General features: G+C 38.6%; 1 long non-coding RNA gene across 5 annotated transcripts in view; it reads left to right on the forward strand.

The window, feature by feature from the left end:
* The window catches only part of LOC144283248 (uncharacterized), a 176,474-nt gene that overhangs the window by 28,216 nt on the left and 122,054 nt on the right, over positions 1-26,204 (forward strand). For 4 of the 5 annotated variants that reach the window (XR_013351673.1, XR_013351677.1, XR_013351678.1 and 1 more), the window contains exon 2: positions 16,902-17,004. This is a non-coding gene — a long non-coding RNA (uncharacterized LOC144283248). Of the gene's footprint in view, positions 1-4,733; positions 5,589-16,901; positions 17,005-26,204 lie in introns of those variants that run through there. The other variant, XR_013351676.1, reaches the window with a different exon arrangement.

Genomic DNA, 26,204 nt, shown 5'->3' on the forward strand with positions numbered 1-26,204 from the left:
TTTGGGGTATTATGACTCCAGCTGCTATAAACATTTGTGTACATGTTTTTGCATGGATGCATGTTTTCATTTTTTTCGGGGGGTGTATATACCTAGGGATAGAATTGCCGGATCGCATAGTAATCCTATATTTAATTTTTTAAGAAACTTCCATAGTTACCGCACCATTTTACATTTACATTTGCTACGTTCTAGTTAAAAAAAAAAAAAAAAAGTGAGAATCCATTGAAAGCCTTAAGGGATTTCTGAACTCATTTAAGACATAGTGTTTATCAAGACGATGTTTATCAAGTGTTTAGCGCAGTGTCTATCACATCAGACTTAATCCTCATAGTAAGACTATGGAGATGGATTATTGTAAAGCCCATTTAAAAATATGAAAGCTGAGGAGTGGAGAAGTTCAGAGACCTACCTGTCCAAGGCCACACAAAATGTGACACCCTTAATATGTGTCTGCATGACTCTAAAACTGGGCTTTTAAAAAAATTATGTATTTATTTATTAATGAGAAACACAGAGAGGGGCAGAGACATAGGCAGAGGGAGAAGCAGGTTCCCTGCGGAGAACCTGATGCAGGATTCGATCCCAGGACCCTGGGATCACATCCTGTGCCAAAGGCAGACGCTCAAACACTGAGCCACCCAGGCGCCCTAAAGCTGGGCTTTTGACAACTGCACTACCACAACCCTTTAGTTGTGGAAGTACAAATTGGCATCACCTCAATCATGAGTACATTTAGCTGAAGGAATGCACATTCTGGAGCCATGGGGTATGCTCTGATACTGAATCAGAATTGAACTCCACCTAGGCATTGATCTTTAGTACTGTGTTGAAAGATAGCCTGGGAGTGGTACGAGGAAATTTCTGTTTGATCACTGGGAGGGTTCTAAATGGAAAAGAATAAAATGCCATATCACCTTATATCACTTACACAATCTGGCAAATACTCATGCAGACCAGACATTATATTGAGTGATTGTGTCTAACATTCTGGGCCCTGTACTCTTCATTCAGAGCATCACTGGCTGTGATGTGCGCTGGGTGATGTATGGAATCGTTGAATCACTAGATTGTACACCAGAAACTAACAAAACACTGTATGTTAAAAAAAAAAAAAGAGTCATTGATTTGTCCCCATTTTACAGATTGGGAAATACTGGGTCACACAGTTAGAATAAGTGCTGGAGCTGGGATTTAAACACGTGCAACTGGTTCCAAAGCCTGAGCTCACAAGCATAATGCCGTGAAATCCTTTCAGAAGGAGAACCACTATGAAATTTCCTCTGATATAAGACTCCACCATAAAAAATTGGTCTGTGGTTACTTTGAAAATAGAGGTTTCTAAATCTATGTCCAGTAAATGCAATTTTAGTGCTCGACTTCAAAGTAGACTATGAATAGAATTATAGCTTTTTAGTCTTGACAAATGTCACCATTTGATGGTAAAGTTTTTTGGGAGAAATATTGTGTTCCAAAAGCTACAAGTATATTAAATCTTTGTGTCAAAAGCCAAAACCTTTTCTCTCCGTGGAGTGTTTTATTGTGGAATTCCTGGATAACCCACAGCAAGGATTATCTGGAAAAGTGGGATAATCCAATGATGGCATCATACAGGCCAAAATAACAGCCCACAGGACATCTTGGGGCCTTTGGTGGCATCGTGAGGGAGACAGCTCAATTCTTCTCCTGGGGTAACTGGGAGAAGACAGTCTGTGAAGTGATCTCAGAATTTGGCTTTAAGGGGCTGTCCGCGGAGCTGGAAGGGCCCTGGGAAGTTGTCCGGGTCAGAGTCTGAGGAGGTACAGGCCCTCATCAAACACATACTCTATCACTATCACCCAGCTGTCAGGGGAGAACTGTTTAATTCTGGATCATGCTTTTTTCCCCCCATCAGATAACAGAACTCACTTCATAGGGTTGTTGTGAGGATGAAATGATTTGGAACACGTTCAGCACTGAGGGGCAATACTGAGCCCCTACATGGCTCTTATAATTGTCAGTTTAGAAGCTTGGACTTTGGGAGGCAGGGAGACCTGGATGGAAATCATAGATCTAGTGCTTGCTTTTTTGTCTAGAGAAGGCTAAAGATTCACAACTATTTGTGCTCCCCTTTCCATAGCCAGGAGGTGGCTGGCAAGCCAGAAAGACATTTGCCATTTCTCCCAGGAGTTACGGGAGGCCATGTGACCGAATTCGAGGCTATGGGAACTTAGCAGACATGACACGTGCCACTCCCAGGCCTGGCTCACTAAGCCTCCCATGTCCTGTCCTCCATCCTCTTTCTCTTCCCTTTTTTATTAGAATATACATGTTGACAGAGCATCTGGTCATCTGGATCTCTGCTATCTTGTTCACCAACCCGTATTGTTGCATAGCAAGAAATAACCTTTTTAAAAATAGATTTATTTCTTTATTTGAGAGAGAAAAGGGGTGAATGAGGGGGGAGGAGCAGAAGGTGAGAATCTTCCAGCTGGCCCCCCACTGAGCATGGATCCCAACACAGGGCTCTACCTCACAACCCATGAGATCATGATCTGAGCTGAAATCAAGAGTTAGATGCTGGGATCCCTGGGTGGCGCAGTGGTTTAGCGCCTGCCTTTGGCCCAGGGCGCGATCCTGGAGACCCGGGATCGAATCCCACGTCAGGCTCCCGGTGCATGGAGCCTGCTTCTCCCTCTGCCTGTGTCTCTGCCTCTCTCTCTCTCTCTGTGACTATCATAAAAAAAAAAAAAAAAAAGAGTTAGATGCTTAACCAACTGAGCCACCCAAGTGCCCTGCAAGAAATAAACTTCCATTGTGTCTGTGCCATTACACAATTTTGGGTTTGTTAGAGCAGTTACACTTGATGCAGTAGGAGGTCATGGAGAGGAGGTAGCCTTTTGACCTATAAGCTGGCCCTGGGGCAATTGGAGGCTCCTCATCCCCTCCCATCCTTGTTTTTTTTTTTAAGATTTTATTTATTTTTTCATGATAGAGAGAGAGAGAGAGAGAGAGGCAGAGACACAGGTAGAGGGAGAAGCAGGCTCCACGCAGGGAGCCTGAGGTGGGCCTTGATCTTGAGACTCCAGGATCAGGCCCTGGGCTGAAGGTGGCACTAAACCGCTGAGCCACCTGGGCCACCCCCCTCCCATCCTTGTAATGTACAATCCACCCACCACTCCAATGGGCTGAGCCATTTCAAGAACTCAGCCTGGAAAGAGTGGGGTGCAGTTGAGACTCTCTGGTCAGTGTATATGACTGAACCCTATTAAGGCCTCTATATAAACTTTTAGGATCCTGGCAGGTGGGTGTGGAGATCTACTTGTCTTGTGGCTACTGAAGACAAGCATCACATGTAAGTTCCCTTGCTTACTAATACTGCCACCCACCAATCAGGGGTGGTCTGACTTTCTTTGGTCTCTGCTTGTCTTTCACGTACAGGGTGAGGGAATGATTTCAGATTTGCTCTGGGAAATTGCTAAGGCTGGAAACCAACACATGGGGAACCAGTCAGGAGACAGAGAAATAGGTCTTGAGGAAGAGGCATCTGCAGGAACTCCTGGGTTGGTTGGCAATCTCTCTGTAAGGAGAGGTGATCCATATTTTAGGTGCTTGTGGACAAGATATGATTACTGAACTACGAATGGGTAAACGTGGCTGGTCTGTTGTGCTTGTTGGAAGCCCTTCGCAGAGCATGCCTAGCAAATGGAAACCACGGCTGCATGGTGGGTTGGCCTCTACTGTGGCCAGTTCGGCTGGACACCAGTGCCGGACTAAAGGCTGAAGCTCCAGTTAAAAAGTGGGAAGAGTTGAGATAGAGAAAGATGTGCATGCATCCATCACTCCACAGCTTCAGAGCTGGCCAACAATGTGGGAGAGCTGGTGGTAAGTGGGAGAACTCAATGCACCGGTTTGCAAAGCTAGAAGGGTGCAAACTGGCACAGATTAAGGTCTGATTGGAAAGACAGGTTCCTGGGAAAGTGAGGAGAACCTCAGAGGGGGAAGTTGTGAGATGAGGAGGAAATGCCCTGAGCCTTTGACCCCTGATACAAAGGAAAGCAAAAGCAGAGCTACAACAACCCCAGCCAGTGGGCAATCCCCCTGCTCAGGACATGTTCATAATGAAAGAATATGCCTCCCGCAAGCTTATTGATGTGGCTGCCAAGTTCTGGCAAAAGGCCAGGGAAAGTACGGAGGCACACAACTATGGGATACACTTGGTATGTGACCTTGGGCAATTATTTGTCTTCTCTGAACTTCAAACTGTAAAATGAGGGGAGCCATACTTACTTTGCAATTTTGTTGTAAGGGGTAAGCAGGGTCGAATATAAAATTTTCAATGCAGTCAGGTGGCTGTTGTTATTATTCTTGCTATTATTATTTATATCCAACTTACATCCAAGAGCTGAAGTATTTGGAGGCATTTAAAATCCCACTTACATGGCTCCTGTAAAAATCCCTTTTCTCCCAATTATGTGCTGATCCAAAGTAGAGGGAAATCCTAATTATCCCTGTTTTCAATTATTCCCCAGATCCTTTCTGCCTAGAATCTCAACTCCATGACGGTTGGGATTGGGTCTTGGCCATAGCAGCTAGCTGACTTTCTTGTATGTAGCAGGTGATTAACAAATGTTTCTTGGGTTTCTTTTCTTTCTCTAGTATTTATTGAGTACTTACTATGTTCCCACTACCATATTATGGATTCCATCTTCTTATATTACCTTCAAACATAGTATCTCATGTGAGCCTCACAGCAGTGCTACGACAGTGAGCGGTATCATTTCCCCATCATAGAACTAATGCCATGAGGCATTGAGGGGTAAGTTATATGCCTGTGATCACATAGCAATAGTAGCAGAATTGGAATATGATTCTAAGTAATCTGGCTTCAGAGTTACTCTTCTCTCATAAATAAACAATTTTTAGCTTACTGAGGACATAGCACTTAAATGCTAAACTTTTCAAGGGGGTAAACCCATTTAATACTAGTTACAACCATGTAAAGATTGAAATAGTACATTAGGTAGAGTTGTGTTATTTAAAAAAACACAAAAGTATGGGGCACCTGGGTGGCTCAGTTTGTTCAGCATCTGCCTTCCGCTCAGGTCATGATCCCAGCGCCCTGCGCTCGCTGCTCAGTGGGAAGCCTTCTCCTTCCCCCTGCTCTTGCACTCTTGTGCACTCTTGCTTGCTCGCTCCCTCTCAAATAAATAAAGAAAATCTTCAAAAAACACACATGCACACAAGGATGCTTTCTTGTCTTTGGAGAAATACTCATGGCAGAGGAAAAATCTGCCCATGCAAATTTGGTAGTCATATGGAGATGAAAACCTGGCTGTGCATATTGCTCCAAGAACTCATCACTCCTTTTTCTTTCTTTCACCCTTGTTTGAGCACCTGTTGTGTGTCAGGCACTGGACTAGTTGCGAAGGATACAACCAAGAAGCCAGTCCCTGCCCTCAAGGCCTTTTCTTTCTAGTGGGAGATGGAGGCATAGAAACTTAGTGAACCTAAGACATATGGGAGCAAGAGCCAGCTGAGTTCTTCATGCCAGGAACAGTTGGACTTAACACGGCCAGTTTATACAGTCAAAAGCAGCCAAGTAGGAGGTAACAACTGTGCTTATATATAAAATGGATGATTTATGAATGTTTTTTGTTGGGGGGTGAGGAAGCGCGAGAAACAAATGTGATTTACAAGTATTTGTTGGGTTCACTTATTTTAACATTTCCCATATGCTCAGAAGACAACATACATGGAATATATTTCTTGGTTACATACTGAAGTTTCTGGCAGATCTTCCTATTTACTCCTTGTATTATGCAGTCTCTTATGATGTCTGCTAATATTTGTTATATGTTTGTCCCCAAACACCAGCGACAACAAAACACACACAAGGTCTTAAGTGGTTTCTATTCCACATTTTCTTGGAAGTATATTTGCTAAAAGGAAGTAAATTAAAACTTTGGAGTAAAAAATTCTAGACCATGAAGGTCTGTAGGACTGCTAATAAGATCTTGGATTTCTAGAGTGCTTTGGAGCTCCTCAACGATGGTTGCGTACCTATTCATCTCCTGCCCTGTATAATAATCTTGGGAAGTTCGCAAAGCAAATAATATGTTCATTTTCAAGATGAGAAACAAGAGACACTAAATTACTTGTCTCAGATCAGATCAATAGTTAGTTGCAAAAATTGCACTGCTGGGGATTTACCCCAAAGATAAAAATGCAGTGAAATGCCGGGACACCTGCACCCCGATGTTTCTAGCAGCAATGTCCACAATAGCCAAACTGTGGAAGGAGCCTCGGTGTCCATCGAAAGATGAATGGATAAAGAAGATGTGGTTTATGTATACAATGGAATATTACTCAGCTATTAGAAATGACAAATACCCACCATTTGCTTCAACGTGGATGGAACTGGAGGGTATTATGCTGAGTGAAGTAAGTCAGTCAGAGAAGGGCAAACATTATATGGTCTCATTCATTTGGGGAATATAAACAATAGTGAAAAGGAATAAAGGGGAAAGGAGAAAAAATGAGTGGGAAATATCAGAAAGGGTGACAGAACATGAGAGACACCTAACTCTGGGAAAGGAACTGGGGGGGGGGTGGTAGAAGGGGAGGAGGGCAGGGGGTGAGGGTGACTGGGTAACGGGCCCTGAGGGGGGCACGTGATGGGATGAACACTGGGTGTTATGCTATATGTTGGCAAATTGAACACCAATAAAAAATAAATTTATATAAAAAAAAAAAGTTAGTTGCAAAACCATGAATTGAACCAAGCTCTTTCTGTACAACCATTCTGCTCTGATACACTGCAGTTATCTCGATTTGAATTATGGCCAGAAACCAATATTTTCATATTTGCCTCTATTTTTGTACCAAAAACATTACACTTTTGTTAAATTTCTCCCGGACAAAGTGATGCTTTGGGTAATTAAACAGATCCTTCATGGGCATTTTTTCCCTTTTTTCTTTAAATTCAATGTAGTTAACATATAGTGTATCATTAGTTTCAGGGGTAGGATTTAGTGATTCATCAGTTGCATATAATACTCAGTGCTCATTACATCAAGTGCCTTCCTTAATGCCCATCACCCACTACATGGGCAGTTTTTAAATTGTTTTTCTGGTTCCTACCCACCTATCAACTTAAAAATAGATGCTTTCCTGGTATTTTGTGGAAAATACGAAAAAAGATTTTCTGGGTGAGTTAACCTGAGCTTGCCCAGCTCTTGGCAAGGATTATGTATTTCAAACCTGTCTGCATCTCAGCAGCCCAGCAGTTTGCCTGGAACAGACACACAGTGACATGGGCAGCTCAGGGTAGGTCCTTCCATTCCCTATCATGACATCCATGAGTTTACCTTGCTGACAGCTCCCCTGCCTAGAATGTGTTAGTGGGGGTCTGTGCTTGTTCATTGCTTGGCAAGGCACAGAACAATCTTCCTTAGCTTGGCATTGAGTTCTCCAGGAGAGCTGCATGAATATTTATAACCCATCTACCCCTCACTTAGATGTGGAGTCTGAAATAGTCAACCTTGTAGAAGCAGAGTTGAATGATGGTTGCCAGGGGCTAGGGCGAGGGGTAAATGGGGAAGTAATGGTCAAAGGGTATTAAATTTCAGTTATGCGAGATAAGTAAATCCTGGAGATCTACTATAGAGCATAGTGCCTATAACTGACAATATTGTATTGTATACTTAAAATTTCCTCAGAGGGTAAATGTTATGTTAAGTGTTCTTACCACATGCATACACACAAAATAATAATGTTAAAGAAGGGCAAGAGGGAATTTTGGGAAGTGATTTATATGTGTATGTTCTTGATGATGTGTGATGATTTTGTGGGTGTATACTTATCTCCAAACTCATCAAGTCAAATACATAAATATGCACAGTTCTTTACATGTCAATCATACCTCAGTAGTTTAAGAAAAAAAATAAACATAAATTCCCAGCACTTCTTCTTTTCTGTTCTGTTCTACTCTACTCTACTCTACTCTACTCTACTCTACTCTACTCTACTCTATTCTATTCTATTCTATTCTATTCTATTCTATTCTATTCTATTCTATTCTATTCTATTCTATTCCAGTATAGTTAATAAACAGTGTTATATTAGTTTCAGATGTACAATGTAATAATTCAGCAATTCTACACATTACTCAGTGCTCATCATGATAAGTGTACTCTTTCTCTCCCCTTCACCTATTTCACCCATCCCCCAACTCACCTCCCCCCTGGCAACTTTGTTCTCTGTACTTAAGAGTCTGTCTTTTGGTTTGTCTCTTTTTTCTTTGTGAATTTGTTTTATTTCTTAAATTCTACATATGAGTGAAATCATATGGTATTTCTTTCTTTGACTTATTTCACTTAGCTTGATAACCTCTAGATCCATCCATGTTATTGCAAATAGCAAGATTTCATTCTGCTTTACAGTTGAGTAATATTCCAATATATATAAATATATAAATCTCCCACTTTCTTTATCATTTATTGATGGACACTTGGATTACTTCCATAATTTGGCTATTGTAAATAATACTGTGATAAACATAGGGGTGCATATATCAATTTGAATTAGTATTTTCTTATTCTTTGAGTAAGTACCCAGTAGTGGAATTACTGAATCATATGGTAATTCTATCTATTTTTAACTCTTTGAGGAACCTCCATATTGTTTTCCACAGTGACTGCACCAGTTTGCATTTCTACCAACAGTGTACAAGGGTTCCCTTTTCCTCCACATGCTCACCGACACTTGTTATTTCTTGTATTTTTTTATTTTAGCCATTCTGACAGATGTGAGGTGATATCTCACTGTGGTTTTGATTAGTATCCTTGATGATTAGTGATATTGAGCATCTTTTCATGTGTCTGTTGGACAACTGTATGTCTTTGAAGAAATGTCTGTTCATGTCTTCTGCCCATTTTGTAATTGGATTAATTGGGCTTTTTGGTATTGAATTGTATAAGTTGTATATATATTTTGGATACTAACCCTTTATTAGATATGCCATTTGCATATATCTTCTTCCATTGGCTTTTGATTTTGTTGATGGTTTCCTTTGCTGTGTGAAGCTTTTCATTTTGATGTATTCCCAGTTGCTTATTTTACTTTCGTTTCCCTTACCTCAGGAGACCTATCTAGAAAAATGTTGCTATGGCCAGTGTCACAAATTACTGTGTATGCTCTCATCTAGGATTTTTATGGCTTCTGGTCCTTAACCCATTTTTAGTTTATTTTTGTGTAGAGTGAAAGAGTGTGGTCAAATTTTATTCTTTTGCATGTAGCCGTCCAATTTTTCCAACACCATTTGTTGAAGAGACTTTTTCCAGTTGCATATTCTTGCCTCCTTTGTTGAAAACTAACTGACCATATAATCGTGAGTTTATTTCTGGGCTCTCCATTCTATTTCATTGATCTAAATGTCTGTTTTTGTGCCAGTACCATACTGCTTTGATTACTACAGCTTTAAAGTATATCTTTATATCTGGAATTATGATATTTCCAATTTTGTTCTTCTTTTTCAAGATTGCTTTGACTATTTGCGGTCTTTTTTAGTTCCATACAAATTTTAGATTATTTATTTTAGTGTTGTGAAAAATGCTGTTGATATTTTGATAGGGGTTGCATTAAATCTGTAGAATGTTCCAGGTTAGCATGGACATTTTAACAATACTTGTTCTTTCAATCCATGAGCACGTAATGTCTTTCCATTTGTCTTGTCTTCAATTTCTTTCATTAATATTTTATAGTTTTCAGAGTGCAGGTCTTTTTACCACTTTGGTTAAGTTTGTTCCTAGGTATTTTATTATTTTTGGTGCAATTATAAATGTGATTATTTTCATAATTTCCATTTCTGCTTCTTCATTATTAGTCTATAGAAATGCAGTGCATTTTTGCATATGGATTTTGTATCCTGTGACCTTACTGAATGCATTTTTATCAGTTCCAGTAGTTTTTTGGTGGAGACTTTAGGGTTTTCTGTATATAGTGTCATGTCATCTGTAAATAGTGAGAGTTTTACTTCTTCCTTACCAGTAGATTTATTTTATATTTCTTTTTCTTGTCTTATTGCTGTGGCTAGGAGGACTTCTAGTACACAGTTGAATAAAAGTGATGAAAGTAGATACCTCATCTTGTTCCTAATCTTAGGGGAAAAGCTCTGTTTTCCCCACAGAATATGAGCTAACATCATATTCCATCTTTATTATGTTGAAGTATGTTCCTTCTAAACCTATTTTGTTGAGAGTTTTTATCATGAATGGAAATTGTACTTTTTCAAATGTCTTCTCTGCATCTATTTAAATGATCGTATTGTCTTTATTTTTCTCTTATTGATATGATGTATCACATTGATTGATTTGCAAATATTGAACCCCTTGCATCTTAGGAATAAATTCCACTTGATTGTGGTGAATGATTCTTTACATGAATTGTTGGATTTGGTTTGCTAATATTTTATTAAAGATTTTTGCATCTATGCACATCAGAGATATTGACCTGTAGTTGTCTTTTTTTGTAGTGTCTATCTGATCTTTGTATCAGGGTAATGATGGCCTTATAGAATAAATTTTGAAGCATTTTTATCCCTTCAGTTTTTTGGGATAGTTTGAGAGGCATAAGTATTAACTCTTCTTTAAATGTTTGGTAGAATTTACTTTGAAGCCATCTTTCCTAGACATTTGTTTGTTGGGAGTTTTGATTACTGATTCAATTTCATTACTAGTAATCAGTCTGCTCAAATTTTATATTTTGTCTGGAAGAAGAAATTTTTGGTTTTGGAGGTTATGTATTTCTAGGATTTTATCCATTTCTTCTAGGTTGTCCAATTTGTTGGCATATAATTTTTATAATTTTCTCTTATAATCCTTTGTATATCTGTGGTATCAGTTATTATTTTTCCTCTTTCACTTCTGATTTTGTTTGAGTTCTCTCTCTTTTAATGAGTCTAGCTAAATGTTTATCAGTTTTGTTGATCTTTTCAAAGAAACAGCCACTGATTTCATTGATCTGTTCTATTTCCTTTTTAATTTCTATTTTGTTTATTTCTGTTATAATCTTTATTATTTCCTTCCTTCTGCTGGCTTTGGGTTTTGTTTGTTCTTTTTTTCTAGCTCTGTAGGTGTAAGGTTGTGCTGTTTGAGATTTTTCTTGCTTCTTGAAGTAGGCCTGTATTGTTATAAGTGTTCCTCTTAGAATGGTTTTTGCTGATCTCAAAGATTTTAGATTGTTGTGTTTTCATTTTCCTTTGTCTCCAGCATAGTTTTTGATCTCCTCTTTGATTTCTTTGTTGACCCATTCATTGTTTAGTAGCATGTTATTTCTTTATTGACCTCTCCATTGTTTAGTGGCATGTATTTGTGTTCTTTTGAGATTTTTTTCTTGTAGTTAATTTCTAGGTTTGAAGAGGTGTTGTCAGAAAAGATACATGGTATGAATCCAGTCTTCTTGAATTTGTTGAGACTTGTTTTATGGCCTAATATGTGATCTGTCCTTGAGAATGTTCCATGTGTATGTGAAAGAAATGCGTATTCTGCTGCTTTTTGATAGCATGTTTTGAATATACCTGTTAGATCCATCTAGTCTAATCTGTCATTCAATGCTACTCTTTCTTTATTGATTTTCTGTTTGGTTGTAAGTGGGATGTTAAAGCCTCATACCATTATTGTATTATTATCAGTTATTTCCTTTATGTTTGTTATTAGCTACTTTATGTATTTGGGTGCTCCCATGTTGAGTGCATAAATATTTACAGTTGTTATATCTTCTTGTTAGATATAAGATTATATAGTGTCCTTCTTTGTCTCTTGTTACAATTTTTGTCTTAAAGTCAATTTTGTTCAATGTAAGAATTGCTAACCTGTCTTTCTTTTCACTTCCATTTGCATGATAAATGCTTTTCCATCCCTTCATTTTCAATCTGCATGTGTCTTTAAGTCTGAAATGAGTCTCTTATAGGCAGCATATATAGATGGGTCTTGCTTTTTTATTCATCCCATCCTCCTATTTCTTTTGATTAGAGTCCTTAGTCCATTTACACCCGAAGTAATGATTGATAGGTATGTACTTATTGCCATTTTGTTACTTGTTTTATGGTTGTTTTAGTAGTTTTTCTCTGTTCCTTTCTTCTTTTGCTCTCTTCTCTTACAGTTTGCTGGCTTTCTTTAGTTATATACTTGCATTCTTTTCTCTTTATTTTTTGCATGTCTATTACTTGATTTGTGACCATTAGTTTTATATATAATATGTCATGCATATATTAGTCTATATTAAGCTGTTGGTTGCTTAAGTTTTACTCCATTCTTTACCACTCTCCTCCCCATGTTTTAGTTATTTGATGTTATGCTTTACACCCTTTTATTTTGTGAATCCCTTGACTGATTTTTATAGATATACTTTACTGCTTTTGTCCTTCCTACTTTTCTTACTCCTACTTATGGTTTTTCCTTTCTACTTAAAGAGTCATTTTTAATATTTCTTGTAGGGATGGCTTAGTGCTCATGAATTCTTTTAACTTTTGTTTGTCTGGGAAACTGTTTATCTCTACTTCTGTTCTGAATGATATAGCCTTGCTGTTTAGAGTATTCTTGGCTGCAGGTTTTTTTTTTTTCCTTTAAGCACTCTGAATACATCATGCATTTCTACCGCCTGTAAAGTTTATGTTGAAAAATTAGCTGATAGCCTTATGGGGTTTCCTTTGTATGTAACTGTTTTCTTTTCTGTTCTTGCTTTTAAAATTCTTTATCACTTTTTGTCATTTTAATTACTATGTGTCTTGGTGTGGACCTCCTTGGGCTGATTTTGTTGGGAACTCTCTGTCCATCCTGGATCTGGATTTCTGTTCCATTCCCAGATTAGAGAAGTTTTTCACTATGATTTCTTCAAATAAATTTCCTTTTCCTTTCCTCTCTTTTCTCTTTCTGGGAGCCCTATCAGATGAATGTCATTATGCCTGATGGTGTCACTAATTTCCCTAAGTCTATTTTCATTTTTTATTATTTTTTTCTTCTCTTTTCTGTTCAGCTTGATTGCTTTCCATTCCTCTGTTCTTCAGGTTACTGATATATTTTTCTGCTTCCTCTAGCCTACTGTTTATTCCATTTTGTGGATTTTTATTTCCAGTTATTGAGTTCATCCCTGGTTGGTTACTTTTTTTTTTGTCTTCTATCTCTTTGTTGAAGATCCCACTGAAGTCCTTCATTCATTTCTTAAGTCCAGTACATATGTTTATAGGCTTTACCTTAAATTTTCCAATAGGCATATTACTTATCTCTGTTTCATTTATCTTTCTTGCTGTGATTTTGTCCTGTTCTTTCACTTGGTACATATTCCTCTGTCTTATTTGTTTGTGTCTGTTTCTGTGTGTTAGGAAAGTCAGCTACATCTCCTGCTCTTGAAAGTGGTGGCCTTATGAAGAAGAGATCCTGTAGTGCCCTTCAGTGCAATATCCTCTGTTTGCCAGAACCTGGTGCTTCAGGGGTATTTTCTATGTGTGTTGAGTGAGCCCTACTGTTGTGGCTGAACCACATTTGCCTTCAGTCCAGTTGTCTGTAGAGGCTCTCTTTGCATGTTGTGGGTTTGGTTCCTGTGTTATTAGTGGGCTAGTCTGGAGCCACTTGGGGCTCAAGATGAGTCAGACCAGGCATTTAGCAGAGATGCAGTAGCACCAAACTGCAGGGCACTTACCCTGTGTTGTCTCCTGACAAGCTTTCATTGGCTGGAGCCTGCAGTCAGACCTGATGTCTGCCTTCAGTGCACTGCTGCAGCCAGTTGGATTGGTGTGTGTGGTTATCTTCCCCCCTGTCCTGGGCAGGAGTCACTTTTAGGTGGTGCAGGTCCCTGTTAGCTGTGAAGAGTCTCTTCTGCCAGAATTTGAGTTATTTTTGGGTTTATATACACTGATATGAATGTAGGTAATTGTATCCATGGGATGGGGTGAACTTAGAATCTGCCATCTTTCCTGGAGGTCTCCCCCCTTTTCTTTTCAAAGAATGAAGGGCACTGCAGTGTGTCTTCCATCTATCCTTTTCATCTATAATACAGAGCATCATTGTCTTGCCTTGGATATTATTAACTATTTCCTAATATTTTTCCATCTCTGGTCCCTGTCTTCTGTGATCCATTTGCTACATTACAACTGGAATTATTTTCTTTCTGGAATCTAGAACTGATCATATTATTCCTCTTCTTAAAAATTCTGGAAGTTTCAGAATATACAATTCAAGATAAAATCCAAATTTAAAGAATTCAGGGTCCCAGGACACCTTTGTACTTGACCTCAAGTAACGTTTCTATATGTTCAGCACTACCACATCACCTAGAGCACTCTCCATTCTAACCCTTGTGGTTTCTATTCTGTCAAAGTGAACATTATCACATCACAAAATTTATTTTGATGTTTCCCAGTTAACAATGCATTTGGTCATACTCTCTACCTATAAAGGTGCAGTTTAAATACTCATACTGTGGGTTGCTTATTCTGATTCACCATTAAAAATACATGGCTATAACATATTACTTGTATAGATATTTAACATTATTGTCATTCTTTCTTGCTTTACAAAGAGCTGCTTTTGTGTATCTAATTTTATCTACTAGATTATGAAGGCTGCATAATGGACATGAATTACACAGTGCCCCATGTTTAAAAGGACTTCATACTTGGTTGAGTGCTATGCCATCACCTATCACCATCTTGAAAATCTTAAGAGTTTTCAGACTAGTATCCCTGCATTTTCATTTTGTACCAAGTTCTACAAATATTATAGGTTATGCTGTCCTTAAGGACAAGAACTATTTCAAATTCATCTTTACCTATACCAGCACTATGTCTTTCACCTAGTGACTGCTTATTTCAAAGTACTTGCTGAAAAAATAATGGAAATGAGTAACCAAATGACGTAATTAAAACATGTCAGAGCAAGAACTAGGCATTAAACCTATCTGAGAAGTCTGGGTATCAGGGATAAAAGATTTCCCAAGGTCTAGTCTCTATGGCATTAAATTCTAAAGATTTTCCACAAACTACACTTTAACTACTTATTGAGGAATAACATATTTCTATCGGAAGCAAATAACCGGCTTCGAGATGAAGCTACCTCTGGGACTGCCCAGTGATGCTCTGAGGCATGGGATTAGAATCTCTTGTAAAGATAGGAGGCAGCAAATTCCCTTCCCAGAGCTCACATGATGTGAGATTCTTGGCATTCTTCTCGTAGTAGCCACACATTTGGCCAGACTTGCCCACACATCTGGTTTCCTAAGGAATCATCTTTTGGTGGTTTCTAGACCAAATTGCTACAGGGAGAGGGAATGGGATTGTTTCTAGGAATGATTGCCCCTAAGTGAGAGCAAGCATGGACTATAGGAAGCAGAGGGTAGAAATCTGTAAAAGCAGCAATGCCTGTATTTCCAAACAGCATTCTTTACTCTTCTCAACTGTCATATCTAAACGACAGTCCCCAGGATGGACACAATGATTTCCCTGTACCTTTCAGAGTGTTTGAAATTTAATGTTCTTGCTTTCAAGAAAAGGCAGTTATTTTGTAAAAGCAGTTGCTAGTAATTTAGGCTGGTTCTTTAAGAGACTGAGAAGATTAGAACTTTTTAAAAAATAAAAAAAGCAAAACAAGAGTGGAGGGATATAGGATTTTTGTGTTGAGGACTGGGGAAAGGAGAGGCCATTCAGGAGAACACATGGGATCTTGTGGGTAGTAGTGGGAAAACAGCCATAAGAGATATGCAAATGAGGGGATGTGGTTATATTCCAATAAAACTTTATTTGCACAAACTGATGACAAGCTGGTTTTGGCCCATGGGCTGTAGTTTGTCAACTCCTACTCTAGAAAAATTGACAATGGTACACTGGGATAATTTGTACAGAAATCTTTCTTTTAATATTACTTGTAATATTATTTGTAATACCAAGGATCTGAAATGGCAATTGCCAGCAGGATGGTTACATACATTGTTTAATATTCAATTAGTTGAATGCTGTATAGTAGTGAAACAAAATGATCTCTAGCCAGGTACATTAGTGTAAACTAGTCCTAGATACAATGTGGGATAAATGGAGTAAGCCACAGAAGATACATCTATGATTTTGAAGTTCAGAAAAGGTAAGTAGAATATAAATACATTTAGAGATACATATACAGGTGGGGAAACTATACAAGAGGGGAAGAGGGTGATGAAGAGAGTCTCAAAGTTACCACTGGGCAGAAAGGAGGTATGAGAACCAGTATAGCTCCAGGAGCTTTAAGTGCTGGTCAGTTCTACTTCTTAGGCTGTCTTGACCACAAAGATATTTATTATTTTTTTAAGAAGCATACACATTTTTAAATGTACTTTTTGGGAAAATATGTGTTTAAAAATAAAAGTAAAACAAATAAAAAAATAAAAGTAGATCTAAGTAACTTGTGTGAATCCACTCAACTAGTAAGTGGCAAGATCAGGGATTTGAATGTTGGTCTCTATGATTTTAACACCCAGAATCTTTCTACCCACTCCTTATGTGCCTGGATTTGAGCCAGTATTACTTTATTGTCATCTTTTCACTTAATCACTTCTCTATTTATACTGAGACACCACAAAACAGATTTGTACAGCCTCCATTTCCATCTAAATCAGTGGAGCCTGTCAAGTTAATTGGTTGTGACACTCGGCTTCCAGAATGTGTAATTATCAGCTGCATTGCGTGGGAAGCTCAGATGACAGTTAATAGTACATGTAGACAGAAATCTGTGTGTTGCTGCAACTGAAGAACAAGCCAAGAATGTAACATTAATCAAAATGCCAATGTTGTGCACCAGAAAACAGTTCTATGTGGAAAGGCAAACCAGAAAGATCTATAAACATTCCTATTTATAATTCACAATTAGTCTCCGTGCATCTTATTCTTTTAACCTCAGATATGCAAGACCAGTGTATCCTGCTCAGCACAGATGGAAAAATATCCTGACCCTAGCTCCATGATGAAACCAAGCTCCACTCAACCCTTGCAGCAGCTGATGGGTGAGTGTGGCTGATTTGTCAGCCAAGTAGACTCAAATAGGAGCAACCAGAGTTCTGGAAATAGCATCAAGCAGCTGATAACATGCCAGGAGCTCTTGTACCACATACACTGGAAGGAGTTTTATAGCTAGACAACCAGAGTTTGTGTTCTGGCTTTGCCACTTGAAAGTTAAGTGATCTTGAGGAAATGACTTCACCTGAGTCTATATTCTCATTGGTAAAAATTGTAAATAGTTCATAGCTTTCAAACCTGGTGCCTCATTAGACTCTCCTGGAGAGATTTTTTAAAAAGAGCACTACAATGACCTCACTTGCCCTTAATTAAATTGGGGTTGGGGAGAAGAGGAGAATCCCTGGGCCTTCTCAGTTTTGTAAAAGCTTAATACAATTTTATAAAGTGGTTTAGAACTTCTGCCTTATAGACGGTTGTGTGATTCCTACCCCAGAAGAAGGACTTTCAAAAAGCATTTGTTTTGATTCTCTTCTTTATGTTGGGAAAGTCATATGTAGAGTGATGACCCAGCCAATATCCAATGGCCAGTTAAGCAGTGGAATCAGCTTTAGACCAAAGCTTGTCTAACCTCTAGCATTATATTCATTAGAGGAACATTGAGTCTTCAAACTAAAAATACCAAAGACTGTTTGGAACAAATAATGTATCTTCTCACAAAGTGGTTTGGATGGTATATGTTACCTTATTTAAAAATGCTTTTAAAAATGTATTTCAGGCAAACAAAATGAAACACACAAACCAAATGTGTGTGTGTGTGTGCATGCACATGCACGTATGTGAAGTTCTAGCAGTGAGAAATAGAACTGGGAAGTTTTGAAGTCAAATGATAGATAGCAGTCAGCTTGGGCTGCCCTAGCAAAATACCATAGAGTGGGTGCCTTAAACAACAGATATTTATTTATCACAGTTCTGGAGGCTGGAAATCTATAATCAAGGTGCCAGTGAGATAGTTTCACTCTGAGGCCTCTTCTCCTGGCTGGCAGGCTGCCACCATCTTGCTCTTTGCTCACATGACCTTCTCTTTGTGTGAATATATATAGAGATAGAGATAGAGATAGAGATGATAGAGATAGAGATAGAGATAGAGCTGTGTGTTGTCTCTTGTTTTAAAGGCACGAATCCTGTCATGCAGGTTCCATCTTCATGACCTCATCTAACCCTAAGTTAGTTGCCCAGCCCTACCTGCAAAGACCATCACATCAGGAGTTAGGGCTTCAATATATGGATTTTGGGAGGACACAAACATTCAGTCCATAACAAGCAGTATATGAATCTCCTTACTGGAGTGGTTTGCTAGAACAAAAATCTATCATCCTGTCCATGGAATGTTGAAAAAATCCTCCATCAGTGATTCTCAATCCTGGATATAAATTAGAATAACCTGGGAACTTTTAAATAGTACCACTTATCAGCACCTCTTCTCCCAACAACTGAATCAGAATCTTTGGGAAGAGGTGGAGATGGGGGCTGCAGCCAAAGTTGAGGACTACTGATCTCCGTGAAGTTGGGCCCTGGGACAGAGGAAGGGAGTCAGGTCACCTAATGACAAGGAGGTGAGGCTCATAATTGTCATAAATGTCTCAATAGAAAGTGAGAACAGTCTCTGAAATCCTCTAATGAAAGATAAGTTGAATTATTTTTGAGTTCTTACAAAGTTTCTTTTGTTATTGGGCACTCTCTCATTTATTGTGTTTTGTGCCATGCCAATTTTACCTCTGTCAATATTATGTAATTTGTGTGGCTTGGGATTGCTTTAGATGTAGATATATATGGTTTATATAGCCATAAGTGGTTATATTCCATCTGACACCTAAACTCTCACACTAGCAGGACATGGACTGATCTACAGACTTCTGGGAACTTGCACAAGTTACGTCCCTTCCTGGGCAGTTTTTTTTTTTTTTCATCTTGTAAAATCAAGGCATTGGACAAGCTTAGAAAATTGATAAAATTGTAAAAGCCCCAAAGTGCAGTGACTCTAAGTCCACCCTTTTACCCCTTCCACACACATGCCTTGGGCAAACTGTTTATATCATTTCATTTTGTCTTCATGTCCATTGTTCTCTTTGGTAGGTTGAATTTTGCTGAAAAAATATTTGCTTCCCCTCCTTGGGGACAATTATACGTTCTTACCATACTGAACTCAGGAGTGATTTTAGCCAATGAAGTGTAGACACAGGTGACTCCAGTCATTCCTGATCAGAAACGTTTCAGAGCCAGTTTGTGTTTTTGCCACATCTTTTTTCCCTTGCCAGGAAATCATCATTAATCTTGGTAGGAAAGATGATGTGTAACTTATTGTCCGAACCAGGAATATTTGAAAGTGAGAGGGTGAAAAGATAGGCTATTAATAATTTATCTGGGACAAGAGGCATGAGTAGAACTGTGTTGGATAAACTGGAATGTGTAGTTCAGATAGAGGCTGCTTTGTCAGTTTGGCTCCTGGGGAGAAGATGACATGGAGCAGAAGCAGAGCCAACCCATAAGGGACACACACGAGAGGGAAATCACCCTTTGGAAGCAACCTAGATTTAGGGGAACATTGTTAGTATTATACAACTTAGCCAACTGATACTGAAGTTTAACCAATACAGCTGACAGATGTAGAAAACACATGGAGAAGTAACCTTCTTTTGGCAGAAGTCACTGAGGCATTTGAGGAATTGCTGAAAACTGAAGATATGCCTAGAGGTGTCTGGAGTTGCTGGTACCCTCTTCCAGTTTAAAATCAGGAAAGCCGTTTTATCCAAGGAGGCCTTAGTTATGTCCGGGACAGGCCAAGTCTCAAGAGTGGCTGCCTCACCCATAATATCTTTTCAAGGGGTTTCTTTTGTGAATATCAATGTTGATTCATTTAACCATTCTACTCTGGCCAAAGCTGATAGAACCAGAGTGGAGACTCAAGTGTGAACAATCCACAGGCTGGCCAGCAACCCACTTAGTGGTATTATGTAAATGCTCTAATGATCAGAGAGGATGTCAACACTGGAGCAGCGTTCAGATCCTCCCTTTAGAAAATATCTGACTAAGGGGCTTAAGGAGACAGCATCATGAGTTTTCAGAAGTTGAAAGTCACACAGAAAAAGGGGCAAAAAATATAATTCAATCATGCTAACAGTGGACAATAGGGTATAGGTTAAAGAACTTGGGCTGCCAAAGATACAAGCAGTTTACTTGACTATTAGAGGTGTTGCTAAGTGAAATTGTGTTCCCAGTTAACATCCTGGGGAGGCCATAATGGTAGTTTTTCCAGGGATCCTACTAAACTTGACTTTCACAGTCCCTTCCTCTCCCTAATGCTGATAGCACAGGTACCATCCTCATCAGCCTTCCTTTACTTATTATTTCAATGTCACCCCTCCCCCATTCCAAAATATAAACTAGAGAATTCCTGGTTTTGAAACCAAACAATGTTCTAACTCAGGCCAGAAAGGACAACCAAGGCTAATTACAAATATCAATAATTGGGAATAGAAAACCACACGTGTAAAGTTAAAATTCCTGTCTATTTTGCATGTGGAACTTCTCAGCAAGATCTTGGTACCATTTGACTGCTCCTAAATAAAACTGCTTTGCATTGAAATGGACTTTTAATTTGTCCTGTTTTGTTTTTTTGTTTTGTTTTGGGGGGGTTAACTTGACTCTTCTTGTAAGAAAAAGCATCTCCTCTTACTTACTTCATGTGGTTTGTCTCACAGAGGGTGAGACATCCAGAGAGTGTCCTTTCTATTTTGCTTCTGAGCCAATATTCATTTTTCATGTGTCCCTAAAACTGTTTCTTAGAAATGCTGTGGCTCTCTCTTCCTGGCCTGAGGAAAGGGCTTTGTGTATGACAGATCTTTATTAGCATGTGAATTAACTCTGACCAAAGCAGAGAAAGTCGGTCATTGTTAGCTTGTTGTTCTTTTTTTTTTTTTTTTAATAATAAATTTATTTTTTATTGGTGTTCAATTTGCCAACACACAGAATAACACCCAGTGCTCATCCTGTCAAGTGCCCCCTCAGTGCCCGTCACCCATTCACCCCCACCCCCCCACCCTTCTCCCCTTCCACCACCCCTAGTTCGTTTCCCAGAGTTAGGAGTCTTTATGTTCTGTCTCCCTTTCTGATATTTCCTACCCATTTCTTCTCCCTTCCTTCTATTCCCTTTCACTATTATTTATATTCCCCAAATGAATGAGAACATATAAATTTTGTCCTTCTCCGATTGACTTATTTCACTCAGCATAATACCCTCCAGTTCCATCCACGTTGAAGCAAATGGTGGGTATTTGTCATTTCTAATGGCTCTGTGTCCATCGAAGGATGAATGGATAAAGAAGATGTGGTTTATGTATACAATGGAATATTCCTCAGCCAGCTTGTTGTTCTTGATCAAGCTTTTTAGTGTCTTAAAATTGGAAAGGTTGTCAGACATCGAGTCTTAAGAGTTCTGGGGGTATAATTATACCTTTATAGCCCTGTGGCTAGGGAATGGCAAACATGGAATAACATCCCAGGTGTATGGATTCTTAATCAGACACTCTTTCTATATAAATCAGGTTCTCATTCTCCTGTGCAGCTTTTACATTTGTATGTTCTAAGTTATCTCTTCAAGCTGGATGTTTTGGCTTGACTTTGTAAAAAACTTCATTTGTGCTGCATAGCCACTCATTAGCTGTGTGGACCTAGACAAGATGCTTAACATTTCTGGATCAGTTTCTTTAACCTGTAAAATGGGGATACTGACAGTATTCATTTCAAATGTTTGTTGTAAGTATTAAATAAAATAGTACACCTTAAGTTGTTAACACATTGCTAATTGTGTAGTAAGTAATCCACTTATATTTGCTACTATTATGTTGACTATTTTAGGAACTCTTGGCCTCTTGCCTCTCATTTCTGCACATCATGATTCCTATAAACCATTGCTCAGAGAAAGCTGAATTGCCACAATAAAATAGATGTATTTTTTTACAGTGCTTTTGTGGGTATGGAAATGTTCTGTGTAGATGGGCAAATTCCAATCATATTTATAAGTTTATTCTAAAGTCACAGAGTTGGTTGTATGGAACTCATGAGCCTCAATTAGAGGGATCAAGAAGGATGTGGGTTTCTTAGTATACTTTTTATGGGTGTATGACAACATTTGGTAAACTAAACAGATCTCAAGCTACAACTCCATAAGTGAACACGCTTGTGTAATACTAGTGTTGCTCCAGATAAAATAGAGAAAATAGCACCAAACTATATCTGCTCATGCTTCTCCCAGTCAACCCCTTATGCCACCAGAAGTAACCACTGTACTAGCTTCTGTTACCTTTCATTAGTTTTTCTCCTTCATTAAATTTTACATAAAAGGGATCTTATAATATGTATTTGTGCTCAATGTTATGTTTTTGAAATTCATTCATGCCATGTGTATAGCAGGAATGTGTTCTGTTTTATTGTTTGATATTCTATTATGTGACCATACTACCAAAATTTTATTTTCCACTATTCATGGACTTTTATGTTGTTTCTTGTTTTTGCTATCACAATAATGCTGCTTTGACTATTCTTATATATATATATGCCATTTGCACTTCAGTGAACACAGTGCATTTCTTTTGGGAAAATACTTAGAATCACTGGGTCATAAGTTATGACCGGGTTTAATAGATAGCATCAAATAGTTTCTAAAGTAGTTGTACCAATTTTCACTCCCAAGATTTGAAAGTTTCAGTTTTGGGCATACTAACACTGATCGGTTCAGCTGCTATTTTAAAATTTTTGCCAGTTTTGTGGCTATGTACAATGCTTTCACTTTGGTTGGAATCAGCAGCTCTTTAAAGTCTTGTAATGTTGAGCATCTTTCCATGTGCCTATTGCCATTTAGATTTCCTCTTTTGTGAAATATCTACTGAAGTCTTTTACCTATTTTTAAAAATTGGGTTGTCCTTTCTTATTAGTGTAAAAAAAGATTTTTCTTTTTTTAGAAATTCTGAATATAAGTTCTCAGTCAGATTTCTATGTTGTAGATATATCCGCCAGCATTCTCCCTCTCTTCATGATACTTTTGGATGAACAGAAATAGTTAATTTTACTACATTCGATTTATCAATATTTCCCTATGTTGGTGTTTATTTGTCCTGTTGCCTGTTGCACATGCTGGGCGGTAGACATGTGCGAGGCAGCTCTGGCTGCTGATGGGTGATAGGAGGAAGAGGGAGGTGAGGAGAGTCACTGGACTGAAGGGAGTGAGAATTTATTTGTGAGGCTGTCACAAAGGCTAGACAGGTCATGACTTGGGGTCAGGGAGTTGACACCAGAACAGGAAAACAGTGAAAAGAGTGTCGAGGTCTGACATGGGCAAGGATATGATTACTCCTTTATTTCACAGAAGAGAGACATTTTCTAAGACTTTAACCTCAAGACAAGACCCTGGATAGAGTCCAAGGTTATGGTTTGATTTTTCTTTTTCTTTTTATACTTGTGTCCAATCTATGGCAAGGTGGCACAGTGCTGATTCAAAGCTTCTGAAGTCTGAAAGGTTGCAGATGGTGTAAAATGCAACCCAAATTGCTTTCAGGATCCAATGAGTTAGTTGGGGCTGTTTTTATGCATTGAATGCTTAGGAAGTGCCTCTTCATTACCTTGTATATAATTACATTAACTTGAGTAACAGCATGGGAATGATTTGGACTTGGGATACAGTAAAACCCAAACAAAGGTGTTTACTTGTTGTTTTTTTGGTGTTCTTTTGTTTTATTTTAAAGCATTGACTGTGGTTTTTATTTTGTTTTTAAAAAAGAATCTCACATTCATTTAATTAGTATTATATAACTTATTTATTTAATTGCACTGACGTTATCTAGGTGCTTTTACATAGGTTATCTCATTTAATCTCCACAATAAAGGAGATTATCATTATCATTATCATTATTTTACAGCTGTGGAAACAGGCTAAGAGAGATGAACTAGTTTGTCCTAGAACCCCTTGATTAGTAAAAGACAGAATTCAGATTGAAGTTTTATTTTTATTATGAACGTTTCTGCCACCATTTTGAATTTTAGAATTAAGAATTATTCACAGTTAGAGTGCCTGGGTGGCTCAGTTGGTTGTGTCCAACTCTTGATTTCAGCTCAGCTCATGATCTCAGGGTTGTGAGATCGAGTCTTGCATTGGATTTTCTCTCCCTCTCTTTCCTCTGCCCCTCATCCTTGCTCTCTCTTTCTCTAAAAAAATTTCACAATAATAAGCCTCTTTTAATGCACCCCATTTTGAGGGTATACATAGGAATGGTGACCTCAAAGTTGAGTCCTCCACTAAAATTCTTGATTGCTGACTTATGAGAACCTAACTATTATTCAGCCTCTCTACCTCATTTTCCTTAATTGTTAAATGGGATAGATAATGCCTACCACAAAAAGTTGTTCTGCATTTGTTTATTCTTTCATTCCATCCTTTATGTGCATAAATGAGTGAATAATGCCCTTTTGAAGCATTGTCACTAAGTTGCAATTTACTCAAACTTTCTCCTTAATGTGATGCCTAGTAACTGCCTTGTGGTTTAACAGGTGTAATACCCCCTTTCCCTCTCCCATTCTCCACTCCCAAACTAACTCAGAGAGTTAGTCGTAGTCAGGTCATGTTCAACATACTTTTGCATATTTTAAGCTCCTGGTATTCATAGCCTTTTGTCAATTGCTCCCTCTCCACACATACCCCCAGCATCCCTTGTTCTAGTAAAAGAAATCTCAAGTTTTACTTAAAGAATGAGTTCTCTTCTACTCTATATCATTTGGGCAGGGATGACCCCATCCTTGGACTCCAGCCATAGGTATACATGTCTCTATCCTGATGTATCAGAGAGCTGGCTGCATGATCTTGGCCAGAGTGATTGATTCAGGGATGTGCAAGTGACAAAGCGGGGCCAATCAGAGGGAATTCAAGAATTTATCAGCTAAAATGATTAGAAAAAAGGCCCTATTACCCACCAAGCTTGCTAAGTGAATGGATCTAAGTTTGAAGTTGCTGGAAACTGCTTTTGCTGGCTCGACTGGGAATCTATCTGAGAATGCAGCCAAATGCAGAGAAATGCTGAAGCAGGAGCTGGAGAGACCAGCAATGCCTTGATGACATTTTTTGGAGGCACTAGGCCTAGTGGTTCCTAAGTTGGCCACATCCCTTGAACATATCAATTACAGGAGGCAATCATTATTTCAGCCAGTTTGAGAAAAATTGCTGTTACTTGAAACTGAATGAGTCCTGATGGGACTCCAAACTGGTGGGCTGGTGTTCCTGAACTCTGAAATGCCCCATTTCCTCTCATTTTGAGGCCTTTGTTCTCTTCACCATAACCTTTGGAACTCAAGGCCGGCTGCTGTCACTATACCATGCCCTTGGGTACGGTAGCTACTGGCTCTATCGGTAAAAAAAAAAAATGCTCTACTTGAATGATGACCAGCAAAGCATATATTTATTATGCAGGTCCCTGCCCGAAGTTGGTGATAGGTACAGTTATAAAATTAGACCAAAAAATCTAAATTTTTTTAGATTAAAAAATCAAATGAACAAGACTCACCTGAAGTCTAACCTAATTTAGTTAATTCTGAATCCTCACTCAATTGCCTGCTTAAGGCTCAGATCCTTTAAAATAAAAGCAGTCAACTGTTGGGCATCCTCTACAATCTGTTGTGCAATCTGTCCTCTGACGATACTTTTTACCTTCAATTTTTAACTGGATATTTAAAATGCAGTTAAAGTCTCAGTTCATCTGTTCATTTATTCAGCATCCACTTCATGCCTACCATGGTACGCTGGGGACAGAATGGTGACAAGACATAGTGCCCATCCATATGGGGCTCATGCTGTGGTTATAAGCTCTTAGGGTCATTTTCTCATGCAGCAGCTATATCTCTCTGTGTGTATATGTGTTTGCAATGGCCAAAATTTATGTTGAGGCAGAGATTGGCAGGGCATTCACTTAAATAATCTTAAATAATCGTAGTCATCTTAAAGCTCCAGAACTATGCCCAGTGAAAGGCCTGTTGAATAGATACTGAGAAACTTCTTGCTCTTGCTGTGGCTTTGGCACCAGAATCTCTGTCTCTTCCTTTCACAGAGGGAGTATTGCCTAGTCCTTAAGAGCACAGGCTCCCCTAACAGGCTGGATTCAGCTTTCAAATCCACTATTGACTAGAGTTGTATCCTTAGGTATATTAC

This window comes from Canis aureus, chromosome 14, assembly GCF_053574225.1.
Source record: "Canis aureus isolate CA01 chromosome 14, VMU_Caureus_v.1.0, whole genome shotgun sequence".
Classification (NCBI taxonomy): Eukaryota; Metazoa; Chordata; class Mammalia; order Carnivora; family Canidae; genus Canis; species Canis aureus.